The 15330-nt window shown below is 39.2% G+C and overlaps 1 protein-coding gene and 1 pseudogene across 1 annotated transcript in view; both read right to left on the bottom strand.

Annotated features, from left to right (window-relative positions):
* The window catches only part of FZD3 (frizzled class receptor 3), a 118622-nt gene that overhangs the window by 84430 nt on the left and 18862 nt on the right, over window positions 1–15330 (bottom strand). The window lies entirely within an intron of this gene.
* On the bottom strand, window positions 12126–12675 carry LOC102865631 (annotated as a pseudogene).

Raw genomic sequence — 15330 nt, 5'->3', positions numbered from 1 at the left:
AGTATACAGTTAGTTTCTATTCCTCTGGAGCAACAGAATAAGAAAAGTCAAGGATTGGAGCTTGATAGTAAAGAGTTGCACTGACAAAGTAAAGGCAAGCTGTTCAAATCCACAAACCGCTCTTTCGAGAAAGTTGGGCCGTCTCCTTCCTTGCAGTTTACAGCCTCTGAAAACCCACTGGAGGGTCAGCCATGGTTCCAACTCAGTAGCACATTATAACAACAGTAACATGGAATATGTAGCTATGTAGCTAATTGCTTCCATGAACATCTTTCCCCTGTGCCATGACACCAAGACTACTGGTTAATACCCAGTTAATTTTTAATCTATATGCGGAACAGATTATCCAGGAGGATGGGCTCTATGAGAAGTGTGGCATCAGGATTGGATGTAGACTCATCAACAATCTGTGTTATGCAGATGACACAACCCTGTTTGCTGAAACTGAGGAGGACCTGAAGCGCTTGCTGCAGAAGGTCAATGACTGCAGCCTTCAATATGGATTGAAGCTCAACATCAAGAAAACAAAGATTCTTACCACTGGGCCAACTGCCAGCATCAGTATGGATGGTAAAGAGATTGAGACAGTTAACATTTTTAGTTTACTTGGTTCAACAGTCAACACTCTTGGTAACAGCAGCCAGGAAATCAAGAGACGAATTGTATTGGGAAAGTCAGCTGTGAGGGACCTCTCAAGAGTACTGAAGTGCAACAACGTCAGGCTAGAAACTAAGGTGCACCTGATCCAGGCTATTGTCTTTGGAATTACATGCTATGCATTGGAGAGTTGGACAGTGAATAGGGATGACAGAAAAAGAATTGATGCCTCTGAGCTGTGGTGCTGGAGAAGAGTGTTGAATATACTATAGACTGCTAGGAGAACAAACAGGTTTGTCCTGGAGAGGGTGAAGCCGGATTGCTCCTTAGAGTCAAGGATTCTGAAGCTTCGTCTGACATACTTTGGGCATGTTGCAAGGAGGGACTGGTCCTTGGAGAGGGACATGATGTTTGGGAGAGTGGAGGGACAGCCCAGGAGAGGAAGACCCTTGATGAGATGGATCGATTCTGTGATTGGAGTGGTAGAAATGAGTGTGTTTGAGACGGCGAGGTTGGCACAGGATAGAATGGTGTTTAGAGCTCTTGTACATAGGTTCGCTATGAGTGCTGGTGACTCAATGGCACATAACAACATCAGCGGTGAGAATTTTTGTTTTCTTGATATTGAGATGTTGTTGTTATGTGTCAGAGTCGGCTAAAACTCATAGCAATTCCACACACATTAGAATGAAAACTGGCCCAATCCTGCTCCCTACTCACAATCTCTGCTGTACTTAAACCCACACTGGCATAGTCATTATGCCAACAAACCTCAATAAAGATTATCTTTTCTTATATGGGTTTAAAAGAGGCTGTGACACCAGGGATATCATTGCTGACATCAGATGGACCCAGACTGAAAGCAGAGAACACCAGAAGAATGTCTATTTGTGTTTTATTGACTATGCAAAGGCATGTGCCTCTGTGGATCACAATAAACTGTGGCGAATATTGAGAAGAATGGGAATTCCAGAACACCTAATTATGCTCATAGGAAACCTATCCTTAGACCAAGAAGCTACTGTTCTAATTGAGCAAGGGAAAAACCGCTTGGTTTAAAATCAGAAAAAGTGTGTGGCAGAGTTAGATCCTTTCTCCATACCTATTCAATCTGTATGCTGAGTAAATCATCCAGATAGCTCTACCAAGAAGAATGTGGCATCAGGATAGGAGGAAGACCGACCAACATCTTGCATTATGCAGAAGACACAACTTTGCTTGCTGAAAAGTAAGTAGAATATGAAACACTTTCTGCAAAAAATCAAAGATTACAGCATTCAATATAGATTACATCTCAACATCAAGAAGATAAAAATCCTCACCACTGGACAGACAAATAACATCATGATAAACAGAGAAAAGAATGAAATTGTAAGTAATTTCATCTTACTTGTACCCACAATCAACATCTGTGGTACCAGCAGTTAGGAGATCAGGAGATATAATGTATTAGGCAAACCTGCTGTCAGGATCCTCTCTAAATTACCAAGGAGCAATGATGTCAATTTGAGGAGTAAGGTGCACCTGATTCAAGCCATGGTCCCTTCTAACACTTGCTATGCTGTCGAGAGCTGGATAATGAATAAGGATGAAAGAAGAATTGATGCCTTTGACTTGTGGTGCTGGAGAAGAGCACTGAATATTTCATGGGCTGCCAAAAGAACAGACATATAGGCCTTGGAGAAGAAGCAGCCAGAGTGCTCCTTGGAGACATGGATTGTGAAGCTTTGTTTCACATACTCCGGCTATGTTGCTAGGAGAGGCTACTCCTTTGAAAGGGACATCATAGTTGGAAAGGTGGGAGGGCCAGCAAAAGAGAGAAAAATTCTCAACAAAATGGACTAACAGTGACTGCAGCAATGGGTTCAAGGGTGTCAGAGATGATGAAGATGGCACTGGACAGGACAGGGTTGACAAGGATGCCTAAACGTGACAGCACCTAACAACAACTTCTTCTCTGACCCTCTTATTTTCCAAACATTATGTCCTCTCCAAGCTCTTGCCCTTCCTGGTAACATACGTAAAGCATATGAAAGTCTTACCATTTTTGTTTTACAAGAGAACCCTTGCAGAACTTTTTCCAAAACAATTTAAAAGCAATAATTTTTCTTTGGTCTTTCTTACTCATTATACAACTTTCACACGCAAATGAAGAAATGGAAAATACGCTGATTCAGGTCAGGCCCACTTTAACCTATAAACTGACATGTTGGCTCTTTCTCACTTTAAAGAAGTCCTTGATGTCTAATTTGCCTGATGCAACCTATCTTTTTATTTCTTGACTGTTGCTACCATGGGTGTTGATTGTGGATGCAAGAAAAAGAAAAATCTTCGACAATTTCAATCTTATATCCAATTATCATGATGTTTATTAGGTCCACTTTTGACAATTTTTGTTTCCTTTATGTTGAGGTTTAATCCATACTGAAAATTATAGTCTTTGAGCTTCATCAATAATTCTTCATTTTCTGCAAGTGAAGTCATGTCACTGTTAAGTCTTCCTCCAGTCCTGATGCTATGTTTCACATAGTCTAGCTTCTCAGATTATCTGCTCAGAACACAGATTGAATAAGTATAATGAAATACAACTTGTTGAATATCTTTTCTGATTTTATACTATACAGATTCTTATTCTGCTATTGGCCTTTCTGGTCTGCAAACGCATAATTAAATATTCTATAATCCAGAGACTAAAGTGCACCTGATCCAGGCCATATCTTTGCAATTACTTGCTATGCATCAGAGAGCTGGACAAAGATTAAGGATGACAGAAGAATCGATGCCTTTAAGTTGTGACGCTAGAGAAGAGTACTGAACATACCATGGAGCGCCAAGAGAACAAACAGGTCAGTCTTAGAAAGGGTGAAACCAAGTTTCTCCTTGGATGCAAGGATTTTTAAGATCTGTCTCACATAATTTGGGCATGTGGCCAAGAGACCAGTCTTTGGAGAAGGACATCATGCTTAGAAGGACAAAGGGACAGCACAGGAGAGGAGGACCCTGGATGAGACAGACTGACACAATAACTGGGGTAAAGGGGTAGGTGTGTCAGAGTCAGTGAGACTGTCAGGTTTCATAGCTATTGTACATAGGGTTGCTATGAGTCACAGGCAACTTGATGGCACATAACAACAAAAATTCCCATTGTTCTCAATGTTATCCATGATTTATTACAATTCACATAGTTGCATGCCTTTACATAGACAGAAAAGAAGAAGTAAACATCTTTATGGTAGTCTCTGCTTTCAGCCATTTCATAGTTGTAACTGATGTCTCTCATTCCAAGGCCTCTTCTTTTTTAGAAAAAAAACCCCATTTTTTTAAAAATTTTATTATTTCTTCTGTGTGTACCGTGAAATCGAATCTGACTAGTACAGAAGGAGATTTTCCCTCCTTCTCCAGCAGAGCATCTGGTGGATTCAAACCATGTACCTCTGGGATTGCAGTGTAGTTTCTTGCCACTAGGCCACCAGAGCTCCCCAAAGCCTCTTCTGAATCTAGTTTCAATTTCTGGTAGTTCTTGGTGGATATTCTGCTTTAACCTTTTAAAACATTATCTCCTGAAGGACAAGATTTTACTTGCATGTGATACTAATGATTGAGTGCCAACGAATTGGAAATGACACATAGGTTTTCAGAGGTTTTCAGAGGCAGTTTCCAGAGGGTTTTCAGAGGCAGTTAATCGCACAGTAGGAGACTGCACATCTTCGTCCCACAAAGCAGCAAATGGAGTCAAATCACGTGCCTTTGGGGTTCCAGTGCAGCTTCTTGCCAGTAGGCCACCAGACTACTAAATAATTTCTGCATCCTTTTGTGGTTCACCTTTTTGTTAGTATGGGCATAAATATGCATCTCTTCCAGCAAGTTGGCTAGCTTCCATATTCTAAACTTCTTGCCATAGACAAACAGCAAGTCTTTTTGGCAAAGAAAAAAAAATCTCAACTGGTATTCTATCAATTCCTACAGCCTTATTTTTCGCCAATGCCTTCAGTACAATTTAGACTTCTTCCTTCGATTCCTTTGGTTCTTAATTAAATGTAACCTCCTGAGAAAGTTGAACAACTATTGTATTTGTAAGTGACACTATTATGTTCATACTTTCAAACCAATAGGGGTTCTGGTGGCACAATCAGCAGGATCTTGTATTGCTAACCTAATACCAACCAAGTCCACTGCCATGGAGTTGGTTACAATTCATAGCAAACTTCCACTGGGTTTCTAAGTCAACAAATCTTTACAGGAGAATGCTGCTCGTTTTTCTCCTACAGAGATTGCTGTTTCTGTGGTTATCAGCCCATAATGTAATGCACTGTGCTGCCAAGTTTTGTGCATATTACTAATACAGGAGATTAAAAGACAAAGGATGGAGAATGATACACCAAGCAAACATTAATCCAAAGAAAGATAGTTAATATTAAGCAAGATTTCAAGGGGGAAATTAGACAAGAGGGATGTAACTCAAACCGAAGTTCATCACCATCAAATTGTTTTCTTACAGCAAATCTTCAAGGCTGTAAGTTGAGTTGCTGATGGATTTGAATCATGAGATAAGCAGCCTTTGGGTTAGTAGTGCAACTAGCAGACTGTATCACCAGAGGTCCTTAAGGACACTGTTGTTGTTGCTGTTGTTATGTGCCATCAAGTCACCTACAACTCATAGCAACTCTATGTATAACAGCCCTAAGCTCTGCTCTATCCCTTGCCAAACTTACTGTCTCTAACACACCTATCCCCATTTCCTCAGTGATGGAATAAATTCATGTCAGCGAAGGTCTTCCTCTCCTGCACTGTCTCTCCACCCTCCCAAGCATGACGTCCCTCTCCAAGGACTGGTTCCTCCTTGCAACATGTCCAAAGTATGTCAGACAAAGCTTCAGAATCCTTGCCTCCAAGGAGGAGCCTGGCTTCACCCTCTCCAGGACGAACTTGTTTGTTCTCATAGCAGTCCAAGGTATATTCAGTACTCTTCTCCAGCACCAAAGCTCAAAGGCATCAACTCTCCTCTACCATCCCTAGTTATTGTCCAGCTCTCTGAAGCATAGCAAAGATCATTAAGGTGTATCAGGCACACCTTAGTCTCCAGACTGACATCGTTACTCCTCAGTACCTTGGAGAGGTCTCTGACAGCAGACTTTCCCAAGGCAATTTGTCTTTTCATTTCCTGGCTGCTGGTACCTGCTGGTATCAAGAGTGTTGATTGTAGAGCCAAGCAAACTAAAACTATTAACAATCTCAATCTCTTCACCATCCATCATGACACTGCCAATCAGCCCAGGGGTGAGAATTTTTGTTTTCTTGACGTTGAGCTTCAATCCATATCGAAGGCTGCAATCCCTGACCTTCTGCAACAAGCGCTTCAGGTTCTCCTCAGTTTCAGCTTGCAGGGCTGTGTCATCTGTGTTATGCAGATTGTTGATGAGTCTACCTCCAATCCTGATGCCACACTTCTCCTCAGAGTCCAGCCTTCCGGATAATCTATCCCGCATACAGATTGAAAAGATATGGAAATGACACATCCTTGATGCATACCCGTCCCAATTTTGAACCATTCAGTGTTTCCTTGTTCTGTTCTGACATTTCTCCTCACAGAGTGGTCTCTATGGGCCTTCTGGATGATCTGTATAAAGACTGAAAATGTATGGAGATAAGACACATCCCTGGTATAAATCCTTCCCGATTTTAAATCAGGTAATGTTTCCTTGCTTTGTTCCGATGACTGCCTTCTGGTCCAAGTATAGGTTTCGCATAAGCACAATCAAGTGTTCTGGGATTCCATTCTTCTCAGAGTCAGCCACTGTTTGTTGTGATCCACACAAGTGCCTTTACAGAGTCAATGAAATAGAGATAGACATTCCTCTGGTACATTCTGCTTTCAGCCAAGATCCATCTGACATTAGCTATAATATCCCTAGTACCCCAGCCTCTTCTAAATCCAGCTTGCACTTCAGGCAGTTCTCTGTTGATGTGCTGTTCCAGTTGTTTTTGGACAATCTTCAGTAGAATCTTGCTTGTCTATGATATCAATGATACTGTTTGGTAATTTCCACACTCTGTCAGATCACCTTTCTTAGGAATGGGAACAAATATAGATCTCTTCCAGTCAGTTGGCCAGATGGTTGTCCTCCAGATCTTGGGGTCCATTTACCAAGAACAAGGAGACCTGACAGTATAACGGTTAAAACACTCAGCTGCTAATAGAAAGTTTGGTTGCTTGGTCCACCAGACACTTCACAGGAGAAATATATGACAGTCTACTTCTGTAAATATTTACAACCTTGGAAATTCTTCATGTAGTTCTACTCTGAACTGTAAGATTGCTTGTAGTAAAATCAACTTAATGGAAGTGAGTTTGGTTCTTTGGTTAGATTATCACTAAGAACACATAAGAATCCTAAACATATAGACAGGTATGTAAGATGAACAGATACAGGTGAGTAAAGGGGATATACCCTGATCCAACCTGTGTTTGTCAGATGGCATTTCTACATGTGCATTTGTATGTGCTGCAAATATATTCATGTATAGAATAGAACCAAAATGTACCTTCTTCAACCAAGCTCTGATGGAGCTTTGATGGTCTACTGGTAAGTAGCTGCAAGATTATAGATCCCAAAGGCACGTGTTTCAAACCTATCAGCTACTCTGCATAAGAAGGATAGGCAATCTCCTCTATGTGATTTACCACTCTGAAAGCCCGCTGAAGGCTCAGCTATAGGTTCTGAACCAACAGTACACAACAACAACAAACATTAACCAAATATTCGAAGGGACTAAATCACTATCACTGGACATGGAACCTTAGGATCATAATCTTGGGGGGCATTAAGAATAATCAGACTAATACAGCCCATGAAACAATGTTCTCCAACCTAAATTAGTCTGCCCTGAGGTCTTAAAACCTTAAAAGAGTCATTTAACATGCAATTGTTAGTCTCTCCCAGTATGAAACATGTAAGAGTAAGGAAAAGAAAGATGCATAGAACTAATTAATTGCTAACTGCCTTAACAGACCTTGTAAAACTCAACTTCTGTGACTCTGACACAAGAACGAGATTGCCCAACTATCACTGCTAACAGCTCTGAAAAAGATCATAATAGAGGATCTGGATATAGTGTGAAATAAATGTAGAATAAAACCTAAAATAATAAAGATGGCCAGGTTATTTGTCTGATAAAGACTGGTACACTTCCTGAGACTATAGCCTTCAACCATCCGTTGAACCTGGAACTGAGCTCATCCGTATGGCACAACATTCAACCAAACAATAGACTGAGCTACAAGGTAACAATTATACCGGGGAGATCCTCAGTGTTTAGAACAATCAACTATTCAAGATCAAAAGGGTGCACTGTCCCAGGGACAGAATTCAAGGTGTAGGAAAGAAGAAAGAAGGACGAAGGAAAACAAGAATCAAAGTGAGAGAGTAAAGAGTAGGGTGATAAAGCAAGGGTTTCCACTAGTGTTAGGAAAGAAAGTATGTATAAGGGTTTGCGTGGCATACCAGTCTTCTCTGTAAACTTTCACTTGAATCACAATAAGAAGTTAAATTTTAATATTAAAAAAGTCTACCTAAATATGTATGAAATAAGAGATTGAAAACATGAAATAAAAACTGGCAAAACTGACATTAAAAGGGCAAGTCCACAATTAGAGATTTTGACATCTATCTATCTCAGCAGAACTACTGGGCAGAAAATAAGAATATAAAAGTATAAAAAAGCATTATTAAGCAATGGAATTTAACAGAAATGATAAAATAGTCCATAAACAAAGAAGAAAACACATTCTTTTCTTCTACATGGAATAGTCACCAATATAAACAACATTCTAGATTAAAACATAAATGTTATTTAAAATAATAGAAATCATACTTCTCTCAGAATAATTAAACTACAACTCAATAAAAAGAAAGATTACACGAAACTCTCCATGCACTTGGAAATGAAACAATATGCTACTAAATAATCCATGGATTAAAATAAAATTACAAGGGAAATGAGAAAACATATTTAACTATCCGAAAATGAAAACACAAAAAATCAAAACATATTTAACTATCTGAAAATGAAAATATAAAAAATCAAAACAATCTGGGCTATAAAAAAAGCAGTGCTTACAGGGAAGTTTCTAGAACAAAATGCTTATATTAGAAAAGAAGTCTCTATCCAATTAATAAAGTCAGGAACTTTAAAAAAGAAAAAGCAGAGTAAGTGAAAGCAAGCAAAGAGGAGGGGGATAAAAACCAAAACAGTTGAAACTGAAAATAGAAAAGCAATAGGGGAAAAAAATACACCAAAACCTAGTTCTTTGAAAGACAGCAGGAAAACTGATAAACCTCTAGTAGGACTGGTAAAGATAAACACACACACACACACACACACACACATCTATAGAAAAAACAAAATTACCAATATCAAGAGTGAAAAAAAGGGATGTTACCAAGAGCTCTGAAGACATTTAAAAAAATAAAAGGACAATTATAGACAATTCTATTTTGCACATCAACTAGGCCATTTGACAAATTATAAGGTGTCACTGAGTTGAATACAACTCATAGAAACCCCATCCACAGTAATCTGAAACTTGTCCTATCCTGTGCCAACTTCACATAATCTCTGACACACACAAACCCACTACTGCAGTTACTTTATCAATCTTCCTAACTGAAGGTCTTCCTCTCCTTTCCAAGAATGATGTCCTTCTCTAAGCAACAGCACCTCCTAGCAACATGTCCTTAGTACGAGAGATGGAGCTTCACCATCTTTGCTTCAAAGGAGCAATCTGGCTTTACCTTCTCCAAAACATATCTGTTCGCTCTTTTGGCAATATGGGATTTGGCTCTGTAGGATATTCAGTACTCTCCTCCAACACCAACATTCAAAAGTATCAATATATTTCTTGGTATTCATCCTTGTCTAGTGCTCAGAAGGATAGCAAGTGATTGAAAAGAACATAGTCTAAATCAGGAGCATTTTAGTCTTCAAACTGATATCAATGCTCCTCTGTAATTTGGAGAAGTCCTTGACTGCAGACTTTCTGAGTGTAATACATCTCCTGACTGCTGGTATCAAGTGTATTTATTGTGGATCCAAGTAAAATGAAGTCACTGACAGCTTCAATATTTTCTCCATCTATCATGATGTTGTCTACTGGTCCAGTGGTGAGATTTTTAGTTTTCTTCACATTAAGATGCAATCCATATTGGACGCTACAGGGTTTGATTACAGTAAGCAAGACTGTGTCATTTGCATACCAGAGGTGACTGATTCTTTGCTCAGCACACAGACTGAACAGGTATAGAGAAAGAGTACAACTCTGACACACACCTTTTTAAATTTTAAACCATGTAGTGTTCCCTTGCTTTCTTCACAAAACAGCTTCTTGGTATAAATATGTGCATGTTTTTGTGTGGTGTACCGCAGAGTTGGAACCAACTCACAGCTGACCCTCTGGCGGGTTTTCAGAGGCAGTTAATTGAAAAGGAGGGGACTGCCCATCCTTCTCCTGCAAAACAACTGGTGGCCTTGAACCACATGCCTTCAGGATGACAGCACAGCTTCTTGCCACTAGGTCACTAGAGCTATCTAGGTCCAGGTATAGATTTCGCATAATTTCAATAAGTATTTTGGGATTCCCATTCTCCTCAATGTTAGCCATAATTTGTTATAATCCATATAATCAAATGCCTTTGCATAGTCAATAAAGCACAAATAGATATTTTTCTGGTTCTCTGCTCTCAGCCAGGATGCATCTGACAAGGGCAATAATATCCCTGGTGCAACGACACCTTCTGAATCCACTTTGAACTTCTAGCATTTCCCTGTCTGTGTACTGTTCTAGATGTCTTTGTGTGATCTTCAGCAGTATTCTGCTTGCATGTGATATTCTTGATGCTGCTGATTGCCTTCAAGTCGAGAACGATTCATAGAGACCCTATGTACAAAAGGCCTGAGCCTTTCTTTAACTACTGACATTTATCAAAGTTCACAGAGTTTTTCGACGCATGTTTTTTGAGAAGTGGATGCCGCTCCTGCTTCCAAACCTGTCACACAGTATGTTGTTGTTACATGCCATTGAGTTGCCTGTGATGGATATTGTTTTATTATTTCACACTCTGTTAAATCACCTTTCTTGGGAATGGGAACCAATATGGATCCCTTCCAGTCAGCCAGCCATGTCGCTCTCCTCCAAATTTCCTGGCATAGACTAGTAAGTGCATCTGGGGCTCCAGCTGTCTTTTGAAATATGTCAGTGGGTATTCATTGGTTCCTGAGGTTTTATTTTTTTGCCAGTGCCTTCACTGTAGCTTTGGACTTCTTCCTGCCTTACCATTGACTCTTGGTAACGTGGTAGTTCCTGAAATATTTCAGTGTTCACCAGTTCTTTTAGGTACGGTGATTCTGTGGACCCTCTAGTTTCTTTTGATGTTTTCGGAATCATTCAAGATTTAAATTGTTTTTCATTTCTTTCAGCTTGAGAAATGCCATACAAATTCTTCCTGTTTTATTCTCCAATCCTAGGTCTCTGTACATTCCATTGTAATAGTTTATAATTTTGGAGAAATGAATTAACTAATTTCTCAAATCCACAAACTACCAAAACATTCTAAAAAAAGAGATCTCAAGGCCAGAGAGTTTCATTAGTAAATTATCATCAAACTTTAAAGATGAAATAAAGTCAATTTTACACAATCTCTTCCATAAAATAAGAGAGAATGCACTCCAACTTTTTCTCTGAGTCAGGATTACCCAGACATAAAAATAAGACAAAGTCTACATGAGAAAATAAAACAAGTTAACAATCTTCATTAAAATAAATGCAAAATCTTTAACAAATAGCAGCAAATCAAATCTAGCAAGACTATTTTAATCATCCTTTATAAAGAGATTTATAAAGCGAACAAGAAAGCCAGGGAGGTACTCTTTTCTTATATCAGTCATGCAAGATCAAAAGTACATTATTTACCCAAGGATAAAGTTTATAAGAATGAATAGAATTAAGAATCACAGGGTTAGAGTGAGGAGAATGCTGTTATAATGTGGAAATCATTATTAATGTCATAAAATGTGTATGAATGGCTGAACAGAAATGGACTCCGTAAACTTTCACTCAAATCACAATAAAAAGTTTTTTAAAACCAGGTTCTATATAATTCCAAGAAGACATAAACAGGACTTGTCTATTACAAATTACAAAATGCTAATGAAAGAAAACAAGGAAGGATATGCACTCTTTTTTTTGTTTGTTTGTTTTCAGAGAAAACAGCTTTTATTAATGGTTATCTCCAGAAACCAAAAAAGGCTATGTCCCCACTTTCAGTTACCCCAGGGTTTTACATTGCTCCGCCTGGGAAGGGGCTTGTAATTGGCTCTTGGTTTTCAAAGGTCCTAGTCTTTTCTGTTCTCTTCTGCAGACTAAAGTAGAAACTCAATAGTAATACCATATTGGTTTCCCCCAGCACTGCCTGCTGCAATTCCAAGTAGGAATGGAAAGGGGAAAGGGGAAGCAGTTAGATGAGTAAGAAACCTTATTTATCAAAGGTCCCTCTGGTCTTCCTCAGTGATTTGATCCTTCTTTGATTGCATTTCTCTTTGTGCTGGATCACACCTTTCTGAATCAGATCTGGGATTTATATTGCCTGTCATAGACCTAAGCCCAAGAGCCATGAGATGAGCTAGTCCAAATGTTGGCACATTCCTGGCCCATAAAGGCTTGAAGTGATCAGTAAGATATATTTTCCCACCCCTATACATCTTTGCTGTCTTTCTATCCGGTTCAGGGACTGCAATTTCTGGAGCAGTAGTGGGATATGTAACAGGAATATCAAACTCAATGTTAAACTCGTATTTGAGGAGGTCATAGATGTACCAGCATTTTCCAAACCACTGAGTCCCTTCTTTGTTGGACTCCAGTCGGAACCAATCATTGTCTGTGTTCTTGTTGTTCTTCACATACCATATAAAGAACTGGTATTCCTCCTTTAGTTGCTGCACCCATAACTCACGATCTCAGATTCCGGCATTAGTCTTCAGGACAGGGATCTCTGACACCACCCACCAGGTGGCTTTGTCCGCCATTTGGACCAGGGAGCAAGGGAAAGAAGGATATACACTCTTTATGGATTATTATTGTGTTAAGTTACCTTCAAGTAGGAACTAACTGACTCATAGCTTATACCATTCAGCAGATTTTCAGAGGCAGTAAATCACATAGCATCTTTCTCTTAAGGTGCAGCTAAAGGATTTGAACCATCTGCCTTTCACTTGGCAGCACAACTCCTTATCCACCAGACTACCCAAGTTCCCTCTTCCTGGATTAGAAAATTCAACAGGTAATTCTTCCCAGAGTGACCTATAAATTTAAAGAGAGCTCTATCAAACTCCAAACAAAACATTTAATAGTTGTTGTTAGGTGCTGTCAATATTGAGAATGCCCAAATAAGCACATCTCATTAGCCATTGTTGTTGCTGTTGAGTGATTTTTAAACTGAGTATAACTCATAGCAAGCCTATGAACAATAGATAGAAATTTTACTGTATCTTTTGCTATCATCACAAACTTTGTCATGCTTGAGCTTATTGTTACGATCACTGTGTAGATTCACCTTGCTGAGGGCCTTCTTCCTCTCTTTTACTGGCCCTCTACTTTTTCCAGCATGATATCTTTTTCCAAGGATTGGTCCCTTACAGATCATGTGCCCAAAGAATGTGAGACAAAGCGTCACCAACTTTGCCTCTAAGAAGCACTCTGGATGCATTTCCCCTAAGATAAATGTGTTTGGGGTTTTGGCAGTCTTTTTTTTTTCCCCAATACTCTTCACCAACACCAAAATTTAAAGGCATTGAATCTGCTTTAGCTTTCCTTATCCAACTTTCACATGCACAGGAAGCAACTGAAAATACCACTGAATTGCACCAGGTGCACCTCAGTCTCTTACACACTGACATCCTTGCTCTTTCAACTTATAATAAGACATGATTATCTTAAATTTATATGGGGGGGAAAGGAAGTAAAATACCTAAAGCAATTCGGAAAATGGGAAGAAACACGTTATTTTCAAATTTAAGACTTGGAGTAGTAATGAGTTGGGCTGCTAACCAAAAGGTCAGTGACTTGGATTCACCAGCTTCTCTGAAGGATAACGATGGGCAGTACCCCCTCTGCCTCTGCTTTCGTAAAGATTTACAGACTTAGAAACTAATGAAGGGCTGCCGTGAATCAGAATAGATTCAATGGCCGTAGTGCTGGTATATAGTAACAGTAATTAAGGCAATGTGGGATTAGTGAAGAGTGGCAGAAAGGTCACAAGACTGAATAAAAATCCCAAAAACAGACCCACACACATACGGCCAATTGATTTCTGACAAAAGTAATTCCAAAAAGAAAGGAAAGTCTTTTCAACAGATGATGCTAAGGCTAACGGATAATCACAGGCAAAAGAGAAACCAAACTTTACACAAACATTAACCCAGAATGTATCCTGACGCTAATATGAAACTATAAAATTTTTAGAAGAATGGAAAAATCTTTTTGAGATCTAGGACCTTACATCTAGGATTTCAGAGTTCTTAGGCATACCACCAAAGCATGATTAATAAATAAAAGAAAAAACCCAAAACACCCAATGTGCAGATATAAAGAACAGTCAAACTCAAAAGTGAAGAGACAAATAATCAAATTAGAAATGAGCAAACACACTGACATTATACTAAAGAAAATGCCGCTGGGTATGATTCATAGTGACCATAGGAATAAAAGATCTAAACCCTGTCCCACTGCAAGGAATAGCCTCTCTGAACAACATGCCCAACGTATATCTGTTTGTTCTCTTGGCCATCCATGAGATGTTCAGTGCTCTTCTCCAACACCACAGCTCAAAGGTATTCACAGGAGAGGGACATGGTGCTGGGAAGGGTGGAATGTCGGTGAAGGAGAAGAAGATCTTCAATCAGGTGGACTGACACAGTGACTGCCACAATGGGCTCTAGTGTGTCAGGAAGTGTGAAGATGGTACAGGATAGGACGGGGTTCAGATCTGTTGTTCAGAGGGCCGCTAGGAATCACACTAGATGGCACATAACAACAACAATGGTAATGATGAGTTGAAATCAACTCAATGGTGGGGAGTTTGTTTTCTGAGTTATTTGTAATAGCAAAGAGCTTGAAACAATTCAAGTGTTCTTCAGTGGGTAAAAAGGAAAAACACAGTGTTGGGCAGCTATATTAAATTATTATTCAGCAATAAACCACTGATACATGTAATAACTTGGATGGACCTCACAGGTAAAAAAGGCAACCTTGAAAAATAAAGTATCATGTGATTTAATTTATATAACATTCTCAAGAAATGGCAAAAGATAAAGAACTGCAGACCAATTAAGTTAAATACAAGGCAAGAGAGTAACTTGTCTAATATCACACAGCTACAAAGAGAGAGCAGAGTCAAACCTTTTAATTCTTACTCATTTCTCACTCCTAGCAAATATATTCTACTTAACTTCTCTAAGATTTGTTTCCTTCTCTGTAAAATGAGCTTAATAATACATAAATAAGAAAGTAAAGAATAGCTAGCATATTGTATGCAGTCAAGTTAGAACTGACTCATAGCCGACCCTGTTCTTTTCACTAAGCGAACTGGCAGCAAGATATGGATGCAGAAGAGACTGAAATTGTTAACAATTACAGCTTGCTCAGTTCCAAAATCAACACTCTTGGCACCAGCACTAAGTACT

This window comes from Elephantulus edwardii, unplaced genomic scaffold (genome assembly GCF_000299155.1).
Source record: "Elephantulus edwardii isolate Elephantulus edwardi_28Jun2011 unplaced genomic scaffold, EleEdw1.0 scaffold00038, whole genome shotgun sequence".
NCBI lineage: Eukaryota > Metazoa > Chordata > Mammalia > Macroscelidea > Macroscelididae > Elephantulus > Elephantulus edwardii.
Note: the sequence above shows the minus strand (reverse complement) of the source record. Positions and strands in the feature narration are given on the sequence as shown.